At 36.8% G+C, this 17,045-nt stretch overlaps 1 protein-coding gene and 1 long non-coding RNA gene across 10 annotated transcripts in view; both read left to right on the top strand.

The window, feature by feature from the left end:
* Positions 1 to 17,045, top strand: part of Robo2 (roundabout guidance receptor 2) — a 1,496,637-nt gene that overhangs the window by 362,272 nt on the left and 1,117,320 nt on the right. The window lies entirely within an intron of this gene.
* LOC115065097 overlaps positions 12,872 to 17,045 on the top strand; it is a 20,222-nt gene continuing 16,048 nt past the window's right edge. Inside the window, exons 1-3 of the long non-coding RNA XR_003844900.1 lie at positions 12,872 to 13,020; positions 14,484 to 14,623; positions 15,705 to 15,860. This is a non-coding gene — a long non-coding RNA (uncharacterized LOC115065097). The remainder of the gene's footprint in view (positions 13,021 to 14,483; positions 14,624 to 15,704; positions 15,861 to 17,045) is intronic.

Here is a 17,045-nt window from a genome sequence, read left to right as displayed (position 1 = left end):
TGTGTGTGTGTGTGTGTGTGTGTGTGTATTTGTGCCATGTGTGGATAAGTGTGAGATTCAGTGTGCCAGTATGGATTTATAGTAGTTACCATGTAATTTGTTTGTACAAGGAAAATAATGTCAAAGAAAAAATTATTGTGCCTAATGAATTATAAAATATGATTCTTGATAAAATGTTCACTATCTGTAACTGGATGAGATGGTTTTGCAAAATTTTTACTGAAAATTGTATCTGAAGAGGAATGTAATTTGAGCCTTCCTAGCTTATGTAAGAGAAATGAATTTTCATGCACTGTAAACCTGCCCTGGTATTAATAGAAAACCCTTTCCTAGAGTCAAATTCACAGACTGAAATGACTGGTTGCAAAAGAGCAGAAAACTTTTAGTCTGTGTCTTATGATTTTAATTTAATTACAGGAAGTTTTTAATGATAATATTTCTTCACATGCATTTATTTTTAGAAAGACTGGGATTCAATTGTATTTCGTTTAATAGTTTTGCAAAACACCACCAACTCTAGATTAGTATTGTCAGATATTCTACTAGTTTAAGTGTAGAAACGTTTCTTTTTAAGCAGTCATTGTCTATTTCCAAGTGCCTGGGTTGCTTTTTAACCTACCTGTTATCTCTAAAATACAGGCTCCATGGGAGTACTAAGTGGATCAGCCTGTGTCCTTACAGGCTAGCTAGCTTAGGCTTTGATCAAACAGAAACAGAATCACTAAAGGAGAGCATTTGTCCTCTGGGAAAGCCAGCCCTGGGGGATCTTAAAGTGGCTTTTGTTTCTTTAGTTCTCTTTACCAATTTAGCAGTCTCTAAACGGGAAAAAAAAATGTTCTCTCCCCAAATTGATAAATACATTTTATAATCTACTGAATCTACAAAATTAGGATTTAAAAATGGATCAGTGAAGATAAGTCAAGTATATTCCATTCATTTTGAAAAATGGGTCAAAACAGTTTTCAGAGTGGTAGTTATTGACTTTTAAATTAGTTTCTGGACTGGCTTCCATGAAATATTACACTCTTGGCCTTCAGAATCATGCTTGATGACATGTAATCGACAATTGCATAACATAGCAGTTAGAAATGTGGGCTGTGTCCATCAAAAAGGCATATTTATCATCTCCAGCTAGCAAGTGACTTAGGAACCATTTCACGTTGGACCAACACCCATACACTCATTCATCTTGCTTCAGCCAGGAGTTTGCAAATAACTTTGTCAAGTCAGTCATATGATGAGAATTGAGCTCACAATTTGAGCTTCCACACTTTGCTTTATGGATCTGAGATACAAGACATTTGCTGATTTGCTTTTCGAAGTTGGCTACATGAAAGCAAAAGAAATTGTCCTGAAAAATCTCCATGTGGTTTCTTGTTACAACGGAGCCATTTTGCACCAATTGGAAATATAACCATAATGACATAATGAGAAGGTGGCCATTTGATAGATATAAGCACAGCTTGGAGGTTGGGGCTATGGGGAAAGCAGGGAACCATGGCTGTTTATGGCTGAGCACCTATGGAGAAATACCATTCAGACAAATTAACAAAAACACAGACAAGACATCTTTATGACTCATGGTGTTTGCTGGTTAGATTTGTTTCGAGTTAAATTACTGACAGATCCATAGTAAGTATATCCATTTATAGGCTGATAATGTTTACTAATTTTCTCCCTTCTCCTTATTTCAGTTTCTCAAGAAGGACCAAATTCTCCTTGGTACCAAGCATTAATAATTTGTAGGTGTGTTAAGTACTAATAAACTCAACAATCAACAGATATGATTTTTAAGTGCAAAGTACAAAATAATTCTATTTGAAGTTTTAGATGCAAAAATTACTTATTACTTCTAACCTGCAGAAACTTTCTATTGAGGTTTTTACATTGTGATTGAATGTCATTAGTGTTTGTGGTTGTGTCTGTGCATTATTGTGCATTTATCCCACTTGTTAATTCTAGAGAACTTCTCTGTCTCTATCTATCTATCTATCTATCTATCTATCTATCTATCTATCTATCTATCTATCATCTACCTATCTTTCTTTCTGTCCCTCAAACACACACACACACACACACACACACACACACACACACACACACAATGTAGAAATGTGATATCAATATGGTAACACAAGCGTGTATTTGAGGACAACAGAGTCTTTCTTAGAAGACAGGGCTAAAAACTTGATGGTCACCAAGCTGCCCTAAAACAGAAACTATCTAGTTCTTCCCTGGTAAATTTAAAAATGAAATTCAAGAAGTAAAGAGGGTGAGTTTTGTTGAGAAATGTTATAGCGTCATAGGTGGGGACTGTGGAAGTGGGAGAGAACGGAAGTGCTGCATGGCAAAGCTGGTCCCAGGAAACAAGTTACTAGCACAATGCTGACATCAATGGTATTTAAAGACCTGTTGTAGGAACTTGGGTGTGGTGTACAGAGGGGGGTGAACTAGTCAAACCTTAGCCTAATAAATACCTGGATACCTCCTGTCAGGTTCAGTCCTCATGTCACAAATCTCTAAGCAGGCTTGCACATTCAGGAGAGAGCAAACTGCTAACAAAACCCCCTTCTGGCATCTCTGGTGTCTAGCAAGGAAAATGGAACATGCAATCTTTGCCATCCTAGTAAACAATGACATTCGTTGTTTGTAATTTCATTCACTTTTCAAGCTAGGCAATGAGTTCTCTTAATGTATACTAATATCAGGCTAGACTGATACCTAACAGCTATCTACACAGAGAGAATTTGGCTCAGGGTACGTACTGAAAGAAATCTACCATGTGGAGTGATAAAGTAATATTTATAATAGCACGACTTGTTTTTATTAGTAAGTGGCCATGGCTCTGCTTAATTTCTTTACTGGTCCGAGTCTGTTTCATTCTCTCATTATATTGGAAGATAGAATCTTTGCATATCATTAGATCAAGATTATGATAAAGTGATTTAGAATTCTTCTTTTATCTAGAATACTGACCTTAGGGGTTCTTATAAAATAATATACTTGGGTATCCAATTCACTATGTAATTTTGTATGAAAATAAACTGAGCTGCTTTATGTGGCAGTGTTGGTGACTACCACTTTACTAATAGAAATAAGGAAAAATAAATTATCTTGAAAATTCAAGTCTTTCTGCTGAGGGTGGCATGATTGATGAAGCAGCCTTTATGTGCGATACACTGTGAAGTGCAGAAACAGCAACTTTGGTCCTTTACGAGACCGAGTTTTACTACTGAGTTCCCCCATAAATACCATGTTATAAATAAACTGTGCCTCAAAAGTGCTCCAACTGGATTCTAGACTGCTCACTAATTGGCCTGCCACAGATGGCGACAACCAAATCACACAATTAGATTACCCCATTGTTAAACATGTGTTCTGAAAATAGCAAGACACATGTGGCTTTTGACAAGAGGTCAGGGCAGAAAGGTGAAGAAAATTTTGTTAAATATTAAATGATATTTTAAGTGCATGGTATGTCCTCCCTCTAAAGGCAGCTGATGCAACAGTCATGATCTGCATGATGGCTACTTTTTGATTCTTGCATGTTATACAAGGTTTTAAGTAATCACACATAATAATAAGCAAAGCAAATATGGAAGCTCTTCAAAGGACACAGAATTATTGGTTTAGATTCTTGCGTCATGTAGATATCACAGACAGATCTGTCCTAATAAGATGTTTCTATCCAGATTAGTATTTCAATACTATTGAAAGGCTTAAAGGTATATACTCCTGTTAGCTGTTGTTTGTTTGTTTGATACAGATAAAACAATATTTTAAGTGGTAGTCATTAGTTATTAATATGTTTTATTAGAGAATGAAGACATTGAAATGCTGAAATCCAATGCTTACCGTGATGTGGCGAATACTTGGCATGTATTGTAGACTCACTGGCTCTTTCTTAGCTTGCTGCCAGCTTTGCTTGGGTGGGTTAAGGTTCTTGACAATTTTAGGAAACTAAATATGTCCTGTGCTGGTGGCTTCTGGGTTCCTATCTTCACAACTTTGAAGAATGACATGTGAAGATTTAGAGATGAAGTGTTAAAGAAAGAAAGGACTTGAGTTTCAAGGTAGGAGCTAAAGAAAGAGGAGAGAGGTTGGGGCTCCTGAAGAGCTGGGTTAGATCCTAGGAAATACAGCTTTCTACGAGCATAGAAAGCAGAAATGAGTGGGGCACGAGGAAAGAAAGGGGCTAGTCAGGGCCACTGGTAAATGGCGCGGTGCCTAGGAGCCTCCCTTCTGCTTCAGTCTCGTCTTCTCCTATTTCCAGGTCTGAGACATAACATGGAACCCAGAGCCAGGGTTCTGTAAGTCTGGCTTCTAGAAAGGCCATTGTGATAACTGCTCTTCGGGAGCCCATTCTCTATGTGACTATCCCCTTCCCTAGTCCCCTATACCCTCCCCGTGTCCTGCTCCCCAACCCACCCTTTCTGTCTCCTAGGCTCAACGCTAAAGTGGCACAAGTACATGAGCACACATGGATTCACGAGCACGTCAACCTGGAGTGTCTTTCCCAATTTCCCCCATTTTTTTAATTCTAATTGAGAATGAGTCACAGAATAAATTGGAAGCTTGTATCTCATTTAGACTGACTGTCCAACAAGTCTTAGGGATCCCCCTGTCTTGAACCCAAATTCTGGAGCTATTGATGCAGGACATAAATTCTGAGCTTTGTCTAGGATCAAGGTATCCAAAAGTATTTGATCCCCATGTTTGAACAGCAAGTATGTTTGTCTGCTGAGCCATCTCCTCAACCTAGGGATCTGCATTGCTCACATGATAGGTGGAAGATAGATGTCAATAAGTGCAGCAGAGAATGCCTTCCCTTTTCAGGAACTATTTTTTTCTTAAAACTGAAAAGAAAGTAGACAAAGAAAGTTCCTACCATTTTTTTTTTCCTTAGACTGTTAACAACACTGTGTGTACTTGATCAATTCAGCTAAAACTTTTAAAATAAAGTGTGTCTTCTTGAAACTTAGAGAACTGTCTAAGCGCATTCCTAATTAACACCTAAATTCTTTCTTTTCGGCTAGACAGAAACGTTCCTGGAATCACAAAGTCTGGGGCATTTGCAAATCTCAGCTTGCTTCGCATTTTCAGGGGCTGTAGTTCTTGTGACCAGAAATGCATGTGAAAGCAAATTTATTACAGTCTGAGAGGAGGAATAGTTAAACTAAAAATGCTCTCTGATTGAGATTAGCAACACTGGATGTCTGACATCTGTTTCTCTAGTTGTTTTAAAACTCGACGTAGTCAAGAAGCGTTTCAGAATCATCATGAATAGCATAGTCCCAATTCAAGGCATGTCATTATCAAAAAGTCAGTAGTTACACTTTACAAGTTAACTCATTTTTAAATACATAGCAGTTAAAAGAGTTGACAAATACTCAGAGCATGTATGTTAAGATATGCATTTAAATATTTTGAAGTCTAGCTATATTTTAGTAAAAAGATTTTACCCAAATTCTTAATTTTAATACATACATTCCTATAATACTTCTTAATACAAAAGAAAATGAGGTGAACACTTGTTTTAAAATAATTCTCTTTTTAGTGGATCAAATCCTGACAAAACCAATTCCCCTTGATGGTATGTTTTTATTTGTTAGAACTTCATTGGGTATTCATGTTATTACTAAAATGCTAATCATTAAGAATTATCACTACTTACAATTATTTTAAACTTTATTTGCTAAATGTGCCTAGACAATAATGTATGGCTGCTTTATGGGAAACTACATACAAGAGCATTAATATGCTAAACCCAGTTTTTGTTCTAATATCCAGTGAAAACCGAAGGCCTTCAGGAGATATGAATTCCCATGGTACCAATCACGGTCACAGTTTCTGAGCCAGTGATATTTCTAGAGAAGTTTGGAAATATATAATAAAAATTATGAAGGAAATCAGTTTTTTTTTTTCCTCATAGGAAGGCTGCTTGCTAGGTGAAATGATCATCAAGTATATCTGTCCAAAAGTCTGATACCTGACATGAACCTTTCATGAGACTCCCAGTGGTTTCAGGGACTCTAGGACATGCCTTAGTTTAAAAATACATTTTGCAAATTTAACATTTTTCTCTTCTGGGAAGGTTTGAACCATAGAGCTGTTCTGGATTTAATGTTCCAAAAAGCTATTCAGAGTCTCCTTTGTCTGCTGCCATGTGTGTGTTTAGTGGTAATAAGTAAGCAGATGTAACCATTTATTAACTAAGAAGTTGACATAGTTCCCTTTTTTCCAGCTTATTCAATTAAGGCAAATTTCAAATTTTGAAGTATCAAAGTTGTAACTGACATTAACTCAAGACACAGTCCCTTTTGTCCAGTGGGGTAAGAGATAGTTTATTCTGGAACCAAATATAAACTATCACATTCTGTGTGACAGCATTCACAGCAAGATGTGAGCAGAGCTATATCACCTCAAATAGAGAAATGACAATAAATCAAAGTCACAAAAGCATTAAGGTCCATCTTAGTCTTTCACAGTGTTCACTGAGGTTACTGGAGGAAGGAGTTTTGAGTGGAAAGGAACAGAAACATTGATGAGGATCAGTTGCTCAAAGGCAACTGGATCATGGAAAAGCTCTGTAAACATGCATGAGGACTTGTGCAGGACAGTATTCTCAAGCTCACTGTACTGTTGGTAGGAAGCTTAGTAATTGATCATCTCCTTCTGTCAGCACTCCTTAATGTTTATGTAACTTTGGACCAGGAGACACTTGGCATATTTGCTGGTTTGTCACATGAGTGTGCCACCTGCCTTCTCTGATATCTGAGTACTTGGCACATTCCCTGTGGGGAACTGCGAAGTAGATGAAGACAGCAACACTAGGGTGCTGCCATTCTTTGACAGGAGCCTCAGGTAGTCATGGTCTGAGTAGATCCTCACTGAATCCTGAAATGAACAGATTATGAAAGGTAAGTTAGAAAACATCTGCCTTAAGTTTTAAGGCATCCTACTAATACTTGCTTACACATATTCATTTTTTCTGAACAAAGACATTTGACGAAACAAGCCACGACTGTCATTGAAACTATGTTATCTGTAAATGGATTGACAACATAGGAAACAAAATTTCCAATAAACATAAGCATATTCTTGTGTCTCCCTTCCTCTGGTCATCAGATAAAACTTTGGGGAATTTGAGGAATTTTATTTTTGTGTCTTAAACATAATGCATACATACTTACTAAGAAAAATAATTACTTAGTTTATCCTGAGTTTTAAGGTTAAAATTTAATGGTGAAGGCAATCTAACTGAAGTTTCACTAAAGCACATGTAGAATACAACCAAATATTAAATTTCTCTCTCTCCCGAGCAGCACCCTGACAGAAGGGATGCTCTCTTGCCTGGGAGGATGCAATGTGTTGTGTGGCTTTCAGCATCACTAGGATACAATGAGCTTTGTGATATGCAGCATATGGGGAAGCAAATAACATATGAAAGGAACACACAGAGCTAGCACAACCTCTAAGATTACTCTTGCCTGTGATGATCCTTAAAGGAATCCTTTTGATAAATTAAAATACATCCTGTGTTCCCTAGAACAACCTGCCAAAATAATGTGAGATAAAACAGAAAAATGTGAGAATTGTAACTATAAACATACTAATAATCATTATCGGTACAAATATAAATTTAGGGTAAATGCATGAATGTTACTCAGAATTTGTTCAGCTATATGATTTTAAACGAACTATAAATCAAGCTTAATATCTATTATTAGAGAAAAGAGAGATATTTTTAAGTGTTAAAATGACCATGTAGTCAGGATATAGAACAATTCTCAATGTATGTGCTTGTAACAGTATTTCAAGTAAAAGAAATCAATGTTAATATAAAAAAATAGAAACATATGCGATCATAATTGGAGACCATAGTCCATCTTCCTTGTAAGGTATAAAGCATGCAGATCAAAACAAATGATCCTGCATGGGGGGATTGCTCAGTGGTTAGGAAAAAATGTTGTTTTTGCAGAGGACCTGTGTTCAGTTCCTACAAGTCACTGGATTAACTCAAAACAACCCATAAATTTAGTTCTAGTGGAACCAACTGCTTTTTCTCATCTCTGCTAGCACCAGGCACACATGGGCTACACATAAATACATGCAGACAAAACATATACATAAAATTGTAAAACATATCTGCAGCTGTATTTTTGTTATATATAATGTTTATTATTTTTCTAATATTCTGATTAAGTTCTCTGCAACTAAAGGAAATATAGATTCAGTTTCTTCATACAGTTTAAACAAGTGCATTGAGCATACAAAACATATCCTTATTAACAATATGAGGTAAAAGGAAATAAACATATTACTTAGTGTAATTCTAAAGCAAGGAGAAGGGAAGAAGTAAAAATTGCCTATAAAATACACACAGAAAATATATGAGGCGATATTGTTTGTAAATTCCTTCTAGTTAGCAAACAAATTCATTTTCATGTGTTGTTTAAAAAATATTCTCCAACTTTTGTCTGCAGCTGTATTAAAAAGTTGTCAAATCAGCTTGACTTTGTTGGAAATTATACAATACAACCTTATATAACTTCAGAAAGTACTTGTCGTCCAAGGTCACAGGATACTTTTCAGAACCTCAGTAATACATTTAACAAATCGTTAAGGCTTGCATGTAGATAAACTATAAGTCAGAGCTAGCAAAATTAATGGAAATTAAAAGAAAGTCTAAGTCAGTAATGATGGATTCAAAGCTTCAACCTTTCTAAATATATGTTCTGTACAAATGTATATATAAACCCAATAGAACTAAATCAAATACCAGTAGGAAAAAATATGAAGACATGATAAATAAATAATTTATAAAAAAACGCAAATTAATTTTTTATCTAAGGACATTATGAAGATAATGAGTTGTGGGGAGCAGAGGAAGCTTTGAGTGAATCTGTAAGGAGCATATGAAGTCATGTGAGTGTGCATTGTTTGACATGGCATGGCCAAGTCAAGTTCCTAGTGCCTCAGACCTGTGAGAGGGGCAAAGCTGACCCGTACCACCCCAGGACTGAGGCTCAGAGGTAGAGCAAAGCCCACTTCTGCTCAGTGTGCAGAAGTAGGAGTGTTTTAAGAGTCATTAATCAGAGTGTGTAAATCTAACAACTGCAGCTTTCTCTTCTCTGGCGTTTACCACTTGCTAGTGCTTGTTAGCAGACATTTGGAGAGACTGGCTAACTCCTTTCCTCTGTGTTATGCATGCAAAACATGTGCTGCAGGGTTTGGTTGATAGCTACCTCGTAGGTGTGCTACAGAAGAGAAAACAAACAAACAAACAAAAAAACCAAAAAACAACAAAACAAAAGAAAACAAAACCAGCCCACCTGATTGGAGGTTTTTTGTATCTTGTGTGTTTGTGTATCATGTCTCTTGTTCAGACTCACACTTTCCCTGTTGGGTTTCACTGACCAAAACCAAAACATGAAGGACATAACACATAGTTTAAAATGTATTAAGAGTGTAAGCATTACAGAAGGGGCCACAATCAAAACACACATACATAACATACATAAGTACATTTATGTTTTTGACAGCCATGTAAAATTATCCTGAATTAAGGGGTGGACATACAGCTCAATGACAGGTCACGTTCAATTTGTACAACGTCCTTCCTGTGTTTAATCTCCAGCCAAACAAAACAAAAACAAAGCCCCTCAAACTAATCTCAAATCACCACCCACAAATGTTAACTATCATGCAAAATAAGGTGGAAAAATAGGTAACAATCCTTTAAAAACTGATCAACTTAATTAATCGAAAGTTATAACTAATCAAAAGAGCAGTAATTCTATTCTCATCCACTAAAAAGCATCCACTGGCATGCAGAACAGAGTAAAATTACTCTGCTAATTCTCTTGTTAAAAAGCTGGACTTTTCCCACAGCATTTTTTTGCACTTTATTCCAAGGTCAAACAGAAATCCGCCTTAGGAAGAACATTCATATCTCACTTTTAAGGGAGAAAAACTAAAAATTTGTGTGTACTGGAAAACGTACAAAGAGTTTATTCTAACTTCTTCAATGATATACATTATTAACATAGTTCCTGGAAGGAGACAGGCTTCCTCCTCTGTAACTAAGGTGATATGTTCAGAGCCTTATGTAAAAGGCCTCTAAATGTTGCAATCTAACAACTTACCTGTTTTAGGAAAATGTTACATTTAAGAGAATTATAACTTCTGTGCCTAGACTCTTAACCTGATTCGTAAAATCTCCACACATACGATTATGCAAGATTTATAGGAAAAAAATTTCTTTTTCCGTTCTCCAAACAAAGATGCTGAATGTTATATTTGCACTTGAATGTAGATAAACTATGTCTTTTTCTGCCATCCAATAACCACGGTAAACTATAGATTGCTACAAATCCTCAATCGTGTTATGATTTATCTGAAAGATTTCTTATTGCACACTTATTTCAAAGTTGTCTATAAACTTGATCTATTTTGCCATAGAAAACAACACTAAACTATAGATCAATTCAATCTCTTATTCCTATTAGCTATCTCAGAAATTGGAAATAACTGAAGAATCCATCAATAGAAGAATAGACTTCTATCAATAGAAAGTGATATTCTCATCCAATTGGGTATTACTTAATAAGCCCATATGAATAAATTATAGTATTATGCAATAAGGTAGAACCTCATATTGTTGAAGGTTAAGTAAAAGACAATAGATTCAAGAATAGGTGATGCATGTTTTCATTTCTATGATTATTATGATGGACCAAACAAATCTGGTAATAGATATCTAAATAATTAATGTCTCAGAAAAGGTGGAGGTTTACAAGAAGGTAGCTTATCCATGTTGATGAAAGAAAAATCTCTCCTGTCTTTTATCCCTAATGATTGTACACTCATGTTAGTTAAACATAGTTCAGGTATAAATTATAAACAAAACAAAATTTTCAATTGGTCCTATTCCAATTATTGATTCTAAATTCCAAATTAAATTTGTATCAACTCTATGAAGATTGTAACGTATCTGACTAATAAATTGATTTCATTGGTATAACCTGAAACTATGTAATTAGAAAATAGAATTATTTAAGCATATTTAATAAGATATTAAAAGAAAACAAAATCAAATAACATATAAATTATAGTATGCATGAGAGGTAAAAGGAATATTTTCCAATAAACAGGTATGTCATTCCAAAATATCTCAGGAAGTTCTTTTATAAAAATAATTAACGTCAGGGATGCTTCTTTTTGTTGCAAATGTAAATTAACAGGTATCAATAACTGGTACATGTAGAGAGATAATGGAAGACAACGTTGCTCTCAGACAATTGAGCAAACATCTCTTATCTCATCCCTCTCTCTCTCTGAGCCTCAGGTAACATCACAGAAAGAAAAACCAGAGAAAAGATGTATGAGTCAGATGGGTGCATGTTTGCAGCTAAATGATATTTTCTGATTATGACATTTTCTTTGCACACATGAACCAGCAGTGGCTAGGACAACATAGAAGACTTGCAGAAGATCAACCTGGCTAAAATCTTAGGATGAACTGGGAAACATATTGTGAAATTCTACCTCTGTTTGCAGTGCTACTAACATTTAATAGCTTGTGAGAGAGGGCCCTTTACAGACCTCCCATACTCAATTAGATGCTCCACACCAATACGGACAAAACCAGAACCAAATGGACTCAGGTATTATTATTTCTATTGAAAAGCCACAAAACCAAAACAAACCAAAACAACAACAACAAAAAGAGTACATGAGGGTAAAAATGTAAAAAGTTGTCAGGTGGGCGCAGGGAAGGGGACATGAAGAGTAGGGAATAGGGGAGTGGCTGGCATCCAAGTACATTAAAAAATACATGATTATTTTTCTTTATACCTATTTTTAAAGTTTGTTTATTAACTCAGTTTCATCCCAATTTCAGCTACCCCATCCTCCCAGTACCCACTCATACAGAACCTCCCTTCATTAACCCCTTCTCTTCTCTCACGAGGGGAAGCCCTCCTTCCTCCCCCCCCCCCGTATCACCCACACCCCTCACCCCCCATCCATACTCCCCTGACACATCATTCACTGCAGGATTAGGAACATTCTCTTTCAGGAGGCAAGACAAGGTAGCCCAGTTAGGGGAATGGGAACCATAGTCAAGCAAGAGATTCAGGGTCAGTCCATGTTCCAGGTGTTGGGGGGCCCAAAACAAGACCAAGCTGCAGATCTGCTACATATATGGGCAGAAGCCTAGGTTTAGCCCATGCTTGCTCTTTGGTTGGTGGTTCAGTCTTTGGGAACCCTCAAGGGCTCAGATTAGTTGACTCTTGTTTGTCTTCCTGTGGAGTCTCTGCCTTTTTCAGGTTCCCATTCCTTCTTTCACTTCTTCAAGACTCCTGAGCTCCATCTAATGTTTATCTCTGAGTCTATGCATCTGTTTCCATTTCCTGCTGGTTGGGGCCTCTCAGAGGACAGTTATGTCTACAAGAATAAGAATATCATTAATAATGTCGGGGCTTGGTTATTGCCCATGGGATAGGCATTAATTTAAGCCAGTCATTGGTTGGCTATTCCCTCCATCTCTGCTCTCCCTTTGCCCATGTATATGTAGTAGGCATGAGACATTTTAAGTGAAGGTTTTGTGGGTTGGTTGCTGTACTTGTCCCTTGACTGGGAGTCCTGTCTGTCTACAGGAAATGACTGCTTCAGGATATATATCCCCCACTGCTAGAAACCTCAGCTAGAGTCTCCCCCATAGCCCATCTGGGCCTCTCCCCATCTCTGCATGTCCTAGATATTGCCCCCGACACCAACCTGATCTGATCTCCTTTCTCTCTCCCCTGCTCTCCCTATATATGATCTTGCCGCTCCCCTGCCCATTCCCTCTTCCATCCAGCTCCCTCCTCCCATAGACCTCTAGGATCCATTTTGTTTCTCCTTCTGAGCAAGATTCAACCCTCCTCCCTTGAGCCTTCCTTACTATTTGGATTCTTTGAGCCTCTTGACTATAGCACGGTTATCCTGTACTTTATGGCTAATATCCACTTAAAAGTAAGTACACACCATGAATGTCCTTTTGGGTCTGGGTTACCTCACTCAGGATATTTTCTAGTTCCATCCATTTGCCTTAGAAATTCATGATGTCCTTGGGTTTTTTTTTTTTTTTTTTTTTGGTTTTTCGAGACAGGGTTTCTCTGTATAGCTCTGGCTGTCCTGGAACTCACTTGGTAGACCAGGCTGGCCTCGAACTCAGAAATCTGCCTGCCTCTGCCTCCCGAGTGCTGGGATTAAAGGCCTGCGCCACCAGGCCCGGCGATGTCCTTGTTTTTAATGGCTGTGTAGCATACCACATTTTCTGTATCTATTATTCAGTTGAGAGACATTGACTGTATCCAGTTTCTAGTTATTGTGAATAAAGCTGCCTTGAACATAGTTGAACAAGTGTCCTTGGGGGATGGTGGAACATTATTTGGGTATATGCCCAGGAGTGCAATAACTGGGTCTTACAGTAGAACCATTCCAGATCTTCTGAGAAACCTCTCAATTGATTCCAGCATAGTTGTACATGCTTGCACTCCATCAACAGTGGAGTTCCTCTTGCTTTACAACCCTGCCAGCATGTTCTGTCCTTTGAGTTTTTAATCTTACCCATTCTGATGTGTGGAAGGTGAAATCTCAGAGTCATTTTGATTTGCATTTCCCTGATGATTAAGGATGTTTAGATACCACACTCTGCCCACTATTAATTTCAGTTCTCTCTGCCCTATACCCAATCCCAACCACTCCCCTCCCCATACACTCTCCCACCCAATTTGCCCCCTCAATCCACCTCTGATATCTATTGTACTTACCCTTCTGAGAAAGATTCAACCATCCTCCCTTGGGCTCTCCTTATTATTTGACTTTGTTGCGTCTGGGGATTTTAGCACGGTTATCCCATACACAATAGCTAATATCCACTTATAGTTGAGTACATATCACGCATGTCCTTTCGAGTCATGTATGAATATTTAACAAAATATTTTGTCTGTTTCCCAAACTGCCAAGATATACCTGGGATGAAAATCCTTCCTTTTCTGTAACTCAGATTATATATTCAGAACCTTATGTAGAAGACTTCTCCATGGTGTATTCTAACAACCTGTTTGCTCTAGGAAGAAGCTGTAGATAATAAGCCCTACCCTCTGTCCATAGATATCTGGTATGTTTCCTGAAGTTTCCGCAGGTAGGATTTTAGATGGCTTAACTCCAGAGACGACTTTTACTTATTTTCACCCTGTTACCAGTTACCACACTAAACTACAGAGTATTGAAACTTTTCATCCTCATAACTGTCATAGTCATTGGATGAATAATTTTTATTCCCTATTCTACTAGTACTTATTTTGCTTTCCCATCATGCTCTGTAGGTCAGTACTTTTTTTTTTTTTTTTTTTTTTTTTTGACTCACCCCTTTACTGGTCTATGGGCTTCTAGATGATGACACAGCAATTCATATTTCTTTGTCTTTAAAGGGTGCTCAAGAAAAATATACTTAAATGCCAAGTTGTATTAGAAATAAAGCATGTTATGGTGATGACCATTCCTGACATACAGAGTGCGTCACACAGTTCTCCTTTGTATTTGGGTGACGATCATCTGGGAAAAAAAAAAGGTGAGAGAACAGAGAAATTTAAAATGAGTAACTAACCTGAATGTACTCTCAATATATATTCCTGAAAACCCAGGGCGGAGGGAGATTCAGAGATTAGAACTGCAGGGTATTTAGGATGAAAGTCAATGCTGTTTAAATATTGAATGAACCTTTTTAGCTAGACAGGATGCTTTAAAATTGAAAGACACTCTCATTTGAAATGAGATAAGGAACGGACTCCATTTGTGTAAGCATGTTTCCTGATATGAATTAGAAAAACCTATTATGTTGTTTTGTGTAAGGTATGTCGTCTTATTCTTGTCTTATTATGGCAAATACAGATACAAGCACGTGCTGAGAGCACATGATGGCTGTTTGGTTGGCAGCATTAAGTGAAACAGAGCAAGCCCAGGTGATTCTAGGAATAATTTGTACTCTTCCTATGGCCCTGTCTCGGGATTGCACAATGATAAGATGTTGCAAACAGGTTTATCCTTATAAAAAAGGCTTGCACCTTCCTCTGTCAATATAGTTTCTTTTATAAAGATATATTATATCATTTCAACTACTTGGCGTTATTTGTTCCTCTATCTGTTATAATACACATCTATTTCTTTTGATAAAATTTTTTGTTGTTGTTTATGTATTGCTTTCTTATTTCCTAAGACTAATTTTAGTAGGGTGTTTTTGTTGTTGTTTTGTTTTTTCCTGCTTGGCTGTTTTCATGTTTTGAGCATATTTATTTATTGTTTGTTTATTTGTTTGCTTGATTATTCATTCACTTATTTTTTGCTTTTATTAAATACTCTTCAAAAACATGCTTTTCTCTTGCTTATCTGACATTGTGCAGAATATGCAAAATGCATTAAGATAGATTTTAAGAGATTGATGAGGAAAATAATGTTTAATGTCAGTATTTCCTAAAAAAAACTCCAGGCATTCAAAAATCCCAATTTCCTCTAAATTTAGGTTAATCCGAGATGGCTTGGTCATTTGTTCATCTCCCTTTCGTTTAGTTTATTAATAATAGCAAGCTTTTTTGGGGAGCGTAATTTATGCCAGGAACTGATTCAAGCATTTTTTTGTTTATTATCATATCCAGCTTCATAATAATCCTGTGAGGAAAATGGTATTACCTCAATTTAAAAATAAATAAGCTGAGTTATGAAAAGTTTGTGGCGATAAGAAGGAGCAATTTGAAGTGAAAAATCAGTGCTGCAGGATGTTACTGAATATCCTTCACTAACTTCCTTAATAGGTATGACTGATAGAATTTTTGTGTAGTATTTAGTTTGCTCTATGCATAAATGTTTTTTCTGTAACAATAGACTTTTTTGACATACTAATCCTTTTCTTTTCCTTACAGTTTTATTGCTTTAATGAAACCCGACTTTACTCAAGGGAGAAAACATGGTATTTAGACACACACACACACACACACACACACACACACACACACACACATATTTCCTCTGTGTGACCTGAAACATGAATCATGAGAAGAACCCAGCACATGATTTTAGATATAAGATGGTGCACATTGCTCAAAATCCCTCTCCTATGGACTGATGAGGAAGGTGGCTGTACTTTATCCAAGCTGGAGACTTTCTATTCAACTTCGTCCTTAACCCTTTACCTTCTACTTCCTGGATGCAATATTAGCTCATGGCCCAGCCACCTTGAAGGAATAAAGTTCTATAGTGAGTGAGCTTGAAAGAGGACATCTAAGGTGCCCACCCTGTGTCAACCCCCATCTCGTGTCCACCCTGGGTCTACCCCGTGTCCACCTCATGTCCACCCTGTGTCCACCCCGTGTCCACCCCCATCAGTGTTCACCCTATGTCTACCCCCATTTCTGCATTAGACTTTACACCATTCATTCTTCTAGTATATTTTTAATTATAAAAATATGAAGCCTATATTATATAATTTTGTATATCCTAAGATTAGAATGTGATTGATATTTTGAATGTCCAAATTGAAAAATAAAATAATTTGAACTGAGTGTGGACAGAACAGTTGAATGTATCACCAACCCAATATGAAGGTTACCCTTTCCTACATAATTCTTAAGAAAAAATTTTGTGGGAGATTATTGAACCCCCTTCCCTGGGTGCCACGTATGCTTCTCCAGCTTGATTTTTTGATCTTTAGTACAGTGTCAGTGAGATATTGCTGAAGATAACAAAGCAGCTTCTAAGCAGGTTTTTCCTGTCATTTGAAATGCTTCTAGGTCTGAATGAAGAATTCCTGCTTGGATGTATATATAGCTCTACAGACAGTGAAGTTTCATTGCATGGACTGGAGGTTGGAAATGAAGTTGGAACATAACAAAAGATGAAAACTGCATTTTATTTAAAGGGAAATACATTTTTTATTTGTGTGTGATATGCATGTGACAATATATATATATATATATATATATATATATATATATATATAT

The sequence above is a fragment of the Mus pahari genome, chromosome 12 (genome assembly GCF_900095145.1).
Source record: "Mus pahari chromosome 12, PAHARI_EIJ_v1.1, whole genome shotgun sequence".
Classification (NCBI taxonomy): Eukaryota; Metazoa; Chordata; class Mammalia; order Rodentia; family Muridae; genus Mus; species Mus pahari.
The sequence above is the reverse complement of the archived record's forward strand: the minus strand, read 5'-3'. Positions and strand labels throughout refer to the sequence as shown.